Genomic DNA, 9,132 nt, shown 5'->3' with positions numbered 1-9,132 from the left:
TTGTAATACCCACATATGGTATGCATATTAGAATGAATCAGACATAGGATTCTAGAGTATAAAATAATTTGCTGTTTGTGTATTTTCTTTGTTTTTTTTTTCTTACTACCCTTTTCAATGCCCAACTTTAAATGTTTGCTATATTTATTTCTGTTTGAAACACTTATAATTAATAATTACTGATAAAAAAAAAAATGCAATTGTTTAAACATTGTTTCTAATTATTTTTTCATACTACGTTCAACAATTTTATACTTATAAACTTAAATTTTTTTTAACATTTTATTTTTATAGTTCTGATGATAGTGATGTTAGTAATGAAGACAATTCTAATAATGATGATCAATTGATGGTTTCTGATAATAAAAACTGTATCATCCAGTCCATTTTCTGTAAATTATGTTAAGATTAAGGGAGAATTAGATATTTGTGACTTTCCACCCATTGAAGATTAAAAATATCGCTAAATATCAACCTGTCGGGTGTATAATAAGTGTTATTGATACTTTAGGCTAGTATAACGATCAAATTTTAGATGAACTACATTTAATGTACTTTACAATATAAAATCCTCATATAAATCTTTCTTCTATATTTTTTGTGTAATAACAAAATCATCATCATAATTTAATTTTTTTTTATATTCCAGTTATAGTCCTTCCAATCATGGCATACATGAACATTATGGTCACAGGCAATTCCTTACCTATGCTCAGCATTTAAGTTCAATAGAATACAGTAACGTAAACCATCAACTATACAGTCCATTGAATTATGATTGAATGAACGCACCAAAACATCCAAATCATCAACAGTATATGCCACAAAGATATGATTACCAATCTCAACCACCAATGGATCCAAATAACCATTTTGATAATAATACATAAATTATTTTGATCAAAAATGTTTTTTTTATTGTATTTCATTTTTTATATTGTTATTGATTTACGGTTAATTATAACAATTATTTGATATTTAAAGCCACATTAAGATACTATGTACTTTTATCATGATCACAGATATGTTGGGTGACTGATGATGCTTGGTAAATTATTAAGTGCTTAGATTAATTGTATCTAAACATGACTTTGAATGCTAAAAAATAATAATTCCTATGAACTGTTAAATGTTTTAAACCAGCGGTTCTTAACCTGTGGTCAGCGGCCCCCTGAGGGTCCGCAATACTCATATTGGGGGTCTACGGTCAAGTGACAATAGTGCATAATTACAATATCGTTGGATTATTATTATTTTTTTCATATACAATATGTAGATTTTACAGCAAATAATTGTTTTATTAATATTTATAAATTATCAGTTTTTCTTGTTCATACGAAAAATACATGCGTACAACACTTTAGTAACGACAGTCTTATATTTACTGCCACCAATAAATTGCAGTTGATCGATCGTACTCAATTATAGTTTTATATTACATTTTTATAAAAAAATAATTGTAATAAAAATAATTATAAATGTGTATATTTTGTTATGTCTACTTACATAATTTGTAATATAAAATATTATTATTCAAAAAAAATTTGGTAGGGGGGTCCGCAATTCCTAAAAATCTTTCATCAGGGGTCCGCAATCTACAAAAGGTTAAGAACCGCTGTATTAAATCGTGTACATATTATTAATTAATTTCATGATTATTAAATGTTTGAAATTTCTTTTAACTACCTTTTACTTGCACAACACTGATTTATGGCCCAGTAAATTTGAATTGGATCAACGAGGGCAGTAAAAAAAAAAAACAATAAATAATAATTAATATAGGAACCTAAATACAAAATAACATTAATTAAATATCTAAATTATGAATTACCTATTTGATGTTTTTCTTTTAAATTTATTGCTGGAGGATCTAATCATCAAATTATTGATCTTCATCTTTGTTTTTAAATTAAATCTTATATTTTCAACAAACGGACAAGTTAAAAAAAACCAGAAATTGTTGGCTTATCAGAGATCTAAGTTTGGTTATTAAAATGTTAAGTTTTGTTAAAATACTAATTTACACTTAACTTATATACACAGAAGTATAATAGCATATTTGAATGTTATGCACAATGTGATGAATTATCTAGACTTTTTCTGTTTTCACTGAACCACAAAAAATTTGAAATGTCTGAGATATGACTCAATAAGTGATTTATATATATTGAATATATTTTTACATTTGGTTATGAGATTCCAATATTGAAAGGTTGAGGTTAGGTTACACTCAGAAAAAATGTTATTTAATTTATGAAAAAAAACTGGTGTGATTTTGATCCATTGAAGTCAATTTATTATTTTCAGAAAATGTGTTTCATTAAATCAATTAAAATGAAAGTTCTTAAAAAAAAGTTATACTTTTAAACTTAATGGTAAAATTCACAGTTTCAAACACTTAACACTTCAAAAACGATTAAGGTACAACAAACTACAAATAACTAAAAAAATTGTGAGTCAAAAACAATCAGGGCTTGCAAACGTTATAATAAAGTTATGATTATAAGGTTATATTAGACAAAAAAAAAAACGATTGAAATTTGTAAACGTTATTACAACGGAAAACTATAATCAAAAATAATTAAATACCTAAAAACAAAACACAACGATTAACAAAATATATTATTATATATCGTTAAACAAAACATAACTCAAAAGTCAAAACGTAATTTATAGAATATTATTAAACGAAAAATCACTCAAAACGTAATTTATAAAATATTATTGAACAAAAAATGACGCAAAACGAAAAATTTTAAAATCTATTTACTTAAAAGGTCTATTGGTTTCGTAGAAACATTTATTTCATGCAAATAATCTAAGAATCGATTATATTATATTCCGTATCCGGGCCATTACCTACCCACATTAGTTATTATTTTTAAATGTAATAGGTAGATATTAACACTATTTTAAATAACGATAAACGCAAAAATTGTGTAAAGTTTTAATTGAAAATAACATAAAACGGAATTTTTTTTCAAATGCAAGCCCTGGAAACAATTTAAAAAAAAATTAGAAGTTTATAGGTACTTTAAATTACCTACTTAAACAATTTTTTTTTTAAATTTAATTATGATATACATTTTGTAAATACTTTGTAATGCAATTTTTTATGTTAGAGTTGTCGTTTATATTATACAGAGCTACTTGTAGGTAATTAACAATCATTACTAGACATTTAAAAAACGTTCAAAATCTTTAACAAATTAATTCATTATTTAGAAGAGTTCCACATTATAGTAAACTGAGCATCAATCAGAACCTTTTTTAAAAATGTATAAGCTTATACAATTACTAACATCACATTCAAATTCTTAATAATAAATAATAATTCTACTCCATACGTTTTAATCCTATTTGTCCATTCTGATATAAAAATTACATTCAATCATAAAAATGCACTAAAAATGTCAAAAAATGCAAAATAAAAGTTACATTTTTTAATTCCTTGATGTATGAAATGAACTTAGTGCTTGGATAGCAATGTTTTCGGACATTCAGAAAAAAATGCAATTTGCATTCAAATCCGTTCCCTAGTTATGAAATAATGAAATTTATTTCAAACTGCAATGAATATTTCCAATTTGTATCTGGCTTAAGTAAAGAAGTGATTTCTATTACAAAATAAAATAAAATTTTTAAATTTTATTTTCTGAAATTTTACATCACTATCATGTATAGCCGAGCTATGTACAGCTTTATAGAGCTGTACCCGAAAATACTATCTTTTTATCTTAAGCAACCTTAATACTTGTAAAGGTTACCTGTATTTTAGAAATATATAGTAATGTAAAAATACAGGATAATATATATTATAAACCAAACCTAACATTTTTTTTTCTTTATAGTATTTATTACTGGTGCAACTTAACACTTACTATTGCAAAAGCTATACACATTGTTATTTGTTATAGACTGTAAAATATTCTTGATAACTTTAGTATTTCGTTAATACGATCGATGACGGTATGAAATATAGCACCATAATAATATGCGGAACATGGTACGCTATCTTATTTTCATCATTTAATAATCGAATAATATTATTTTTTTTTGTGTACGAACTACGATTATTGGTCATTAGTACTCATTAATCATGAGTGCACAACATTAGTTATACACTTCTACGATATCACAATGTGCAATGTTACAGGTACATAAATATAAATGAATTGCTTCGAAGCCCGACGTCGATTAGATTAAATAATAATAATTGTACAAAAAATTATAGGCCGTGCCGCCCGGTCACCAAAATACTACCTACGTGCGTCGTTACACCACTACTCCCCGACCGACCAGTGTGTTATGTGTTATATTATGGTTTAGTACTCAACAGGAATTGGACAGGTTCGCCGAGCAAAACCTGCGAGTACTAGTTGTGGAGGTGGGGTGTGTAGTGTGTGTACTTGTGTGGGTGTGTGCTTAAGAAACTAATAATAAAATGGTAACACGTTTCAGGTAAATAATTAGTTGCTGTATAATACACGATATCAATAATAATACAAATATATTAAAATCGCAGCAACACAATAAAATAGTTTAGAAATATAATATTATGAATAGCAGTCCTTATGGCTGAACAGAGAAAAGGTATAATATAAATTAATGTGTGGCCCTCATGACCAAAATAAAATATAATAATTATACGCGACACACACCATGTCGGAACAATAATAAGGGCGGCGTTTAGCGCCGAACGAAATAGTACAATACTACGCCCGCGACGATCAGCGCACACGGCTAATAAAACAATAATAATATAAATAAAGCGCACAGTGGACAGACTAAAAAATATAGTATAATTTACGTGGCGATTAGCGCCAACAGAAAAAAATATAATACATGGTAATAAATTCGTGCTGACAAATAAAAACTATAAACTATTTCAAAAACGGCGATTTGCATTTTGCGCACGTAATAATGTTCAGTGCCGCTTTTAGACATTTTGCTCCCCGGTGCAAAAAAAATTGCTTCCCCCTAAGCATAGGCGGAAATTTAGGGGGGGCTTGAGTGTGATAAGCCCTCTCAAAACGTACAAGCAGAAAAGTTAGTAGACATATTACATAATATTATGTAATTTATTTTACTTATATGGTTTTTGAGGGGGCTAAATTTTCTGTTTGTACGTTTTGAGAGGGCTAAGCCCCCTCAAGCCCCCCAAATCTCCGCCTATGTCACGGAAAATATGGGAGATAGATCCTCATTAACCTTTTAGATTTTGAGCACAGAAAAGAATATTTGTTTTACAATGTGTGCTTTTTTTAAAAATATTGTTTAGTAATTTATAAAAATAGTGAATTTATGTCACCTAAACCTTGCTTATAATTCATCATATAAATTGTTTTTTTTTTTAACATATTATTTAAGTAGGTTGTTGGTATTTCATGAATAAATAAAATAAAATTATATAAAACTATGCAAATTAATATAAATTAAAAAAATGTCAAACAGCATAATATTAATATGCTATATATACAATACTGTTATTAAAATAATTAAAATTGTACAATTTTAATAATTCACAAGTAAACATATTTCTGGCCACAACATTTTGGCACCCCTAAAATACTGGCACCCGGGGCAGTTGTATCCAGGCCCCCTAAATGGCCCTATGTGTATAAGAGGCCCTGTGTGTGTTTCGATTACACTCCGAAACTGGACTGAAGCATTTGCGGCGGCCGTGCAAAAATAATAATTAAACAGCCGGCGCGGCGGCATGCGATAACTCACGACTTTATAATCTGCATATTTTACAACAATAATTCACAAGAAACATTATTTAATAAAAATAACGAGTGTGTGTGCGTGTGTGAACCGGTCGGTGGGTGAGTTTATTCACATTTTCGCGGCGGCGATAATCATAATATTAATACTGTCATAATGACAGTTATTTATTGTACCTACCTGTGCATTTTTCCATTTAGATTATATTTCTATAACTATAGTTCGGAATTCCTACAGTAAATATTCGCTCTCCAATTAGCGATAAAACGCCGAGCAAAACCACTGTTGCGACACACCAAAATATTATCCCTTCGACAAAAGTCGTCTGAACACACTATCCACAATTTTTTTCTTCAGATTTTCGCTTATAATTTTTTCTTAAATATATGTCTTTCATTTTTTATTTCATAATTTATCACATGATTATGGCAATTTAAAACACGCCTGCTCTATTCCATTCAATGTATCACTTTTTTTTTGCGATCGCGTGGTTTGGGTGAAAACGTTTTGACAACTAACAATACAGTTCACTGTAGTTCTTCAGTTTCACATCCCGAAACACCACGGTCTTTACGTTCTGAACTGTATTGTCAGTGTCAGCCTGGCCCAGGCGGCTACGAGGCGATCGGCTCCGAGGCCCCGACCAGCGGTTTTTTTTCAAGAAATAAATGAAATTATTTACCAAAATGTACCTACTATATATAGCCCAGTGGTATGCGTTTGGATCCAATAAATAATTTTATAATAATAATTTAATATACATTTTATTATTTTAATGATACTAAAATCATAATATAGTCCGTGGTAATAATACAATTATATGATAATTTTGTAATCTATGATTATTTTGAAATACGTACTGTGATGTTTGATCGATGTTATATTACTATATATATACATATATATCGATACATATTATGTGATAAATATCCATAAAACGTTTTTAAATTATTTTCTTGAGATTTGGTATTTTTGAGAGGCCCTTTGAATAATTTGCCTCCTGGGCGCTTTAGATCCCAGGCCAACACTGTGTATTGTTAAAACATTTTCACCTATATAGGTAGAACTTCATAAGTTTCAATTCACAGCTTTATTTTGCTATTGAGGTTGTATAGTTATTATAATTTGTAATCAATATTAAAATGCAAAACTTGATTACGTGAACTGGATTACGTTAAAAAAAAATTATAAAAATATTTAGTTCCAGATTATTCTATGTTATAAAATATAATGTATTATCGAAGTATTTTTATGATCGAATATTTTAATCAAAATGACAAAATTAAGAATTTATCATAAAATATAAATATTAAGTTATTTTCGAATCTTTTCCGAAACGGTAAGCCCAAATTACGAAGTTCCGTCTGTATTTTAAAACATACCTAGCGTGCAATATTAATACCTATTATATTTTTATAATTCCGTTGTAAATACTTATAATATAATATTCCTTCGTTTATCGTATATCGTACTGTCATTAGTTTTTCCCGTGTTACTTAAAATTATTTATACGGAACGACCGCTGCGGTTTCTCGTCAAATTATGATACTAATAGGTAATAAATTAATAACACTATAACAATAGGTTATAACTTATAACTATTATGGGGCATACCTAAAGTTTTATCTGTATAGTTACTATAAAATTTACCATGCAATATTAACGTTATCGTTTACAAAGATATACAATTAATCGTTCGGACCTTTCACACTATCGGTTCCGTTAGTTTTCCCGGGTTTTACTGTAAAATTGATGTCTTTATGCCACATTGAGAAATATTAAAGGCGGTTCCACGTGAGCAGTACTCACCGGTTCGGCGGATATTCGCCCAAAAAATATTATAGGTATTTCAATGTATTATTGTATAAACGATATTACAGTTTGAAAATGTTATACTGTTATGTTTAAATAAAAATAAAAAGGCATTTCAATGCATTTAAAACTGTCTACCAATGAGCGGACTTAGAAGTTAGAGACACCTATCTTACTATGGTTAATTATTTTTTAAGTACCACGATACAATTTTCAATAAGCTACATACGTGGGTGGTGGGTTGATGGTTATAGACTATAGACAATAAGTAATTGTATATGTATAAACTATAATTATTGTAAAGACTGCTCGACAATTTTTTTAGAATTTAGTTCATATTAAGTATATGATTTATTTAATATATAAAATATTTTTAAAAATTTATCTATTAAAGTATTTATACATAATATAATGTCTACATAAAACGACCATTCAGAAAACATTGAAATACATTTCAAATACTTTTACGTCTTAAGATTTAAAATAAGTAATAAACAAACGGTGAAACATATATTATACTAGTATATAGCATATTGACATATAAGTAAATTACACATTAAATTAAAATAAAGTTATTATATTAAATTAAAGTTATTTCAATTATACCGTTTAAAACAAAGTTTTAAATTGTTTAAAATTCAAGCAATTTATTTTGCTTAAAACATCGTTTTAAACAGAAAAAACAATTTAAAACAAATAATACCGTGTTTGTTTTGATTTTTTTAAAAATGAAAAATACAGCATTTCTGGAAATAATAATATTATAACTTATAAGTAAAGTGAAAAATAATTTTCCAAAAAAATTTTTAAAAACAATAAACAGTTAACAACATATTATAATATTAGACTTATTTATGAATATACATTTATAATTATTATCAATATTTAACTATCAAAATATATATTATGTCGTAGTGTATAATATACATAAAAGTACAATTTAACAACACCCGATCTGTTTATAGGAAACCTTCTATATATTTCGAGAAAAATGAATTGAAAATATAATTTATCTTGAAACTTTTTATGTAATTTACTCGTGGCTTAAACTTAAGACCACTGAAAACTAGGGGTCAAAGATAGTGTCAAGATTTAAAATTAATTAATATTATATTATTTGTTTACGTCAAATACTCGCATTATAATCAGTGGCATATATTTTATGCATAAACAAATAGGACATTTGCACTGGGCCCAAGAGGGGTCCACCAACTACAGGCATACAAAATATTAATTTTATACCTTTTTATAATACTTTTGAAAAAAAAAAATAGATTTGGATTTTACTTGGATATTTTGGTGGGTTATAAAGTATAATGAATTTTCACTGAAAACGACAGCCTTAATCAACTTTGCCGACAGCAAAATCTAATAAATTGCCGTTATTATCGTCGTAATATTACTATTGACCAGTGCCGCATTTAGACATTTTGTGCTGCGGTGCAAAAAAAATTTGGCGCCCCCGTATGAGGCCTAACCCCATATATGGGAAATATGGAGGATAAATTCTTATGAACCTTTTAGATTTTGAGCAAAGAAAAGAATATTGTTTTACAATAATGTGTTTTTTTTAAAAATATTGTTTAATATTTT

This window comes from Acyrthosiphon pisum, chromosome X (assembly GCF_005508785.2).
Source record: "Acyrthosiphon pisum isolate AL4f chromosome X, pea_aphid_22Mar2018_4r6ur, whole genome shotgun sequence".
NCBI classification, from domain to species: domain Eukaryota; kingdom Metazoa; phylum Arthropoda; class Insecta; order Hemiptera; family Aphididae; genus Acyrthosiphon; species Acyrthosiphon pisum.
The sequence above is the reverse complement of the archived record's forward strand: the minus strand, read 5'-3'. Positions refer to the sequence as shown.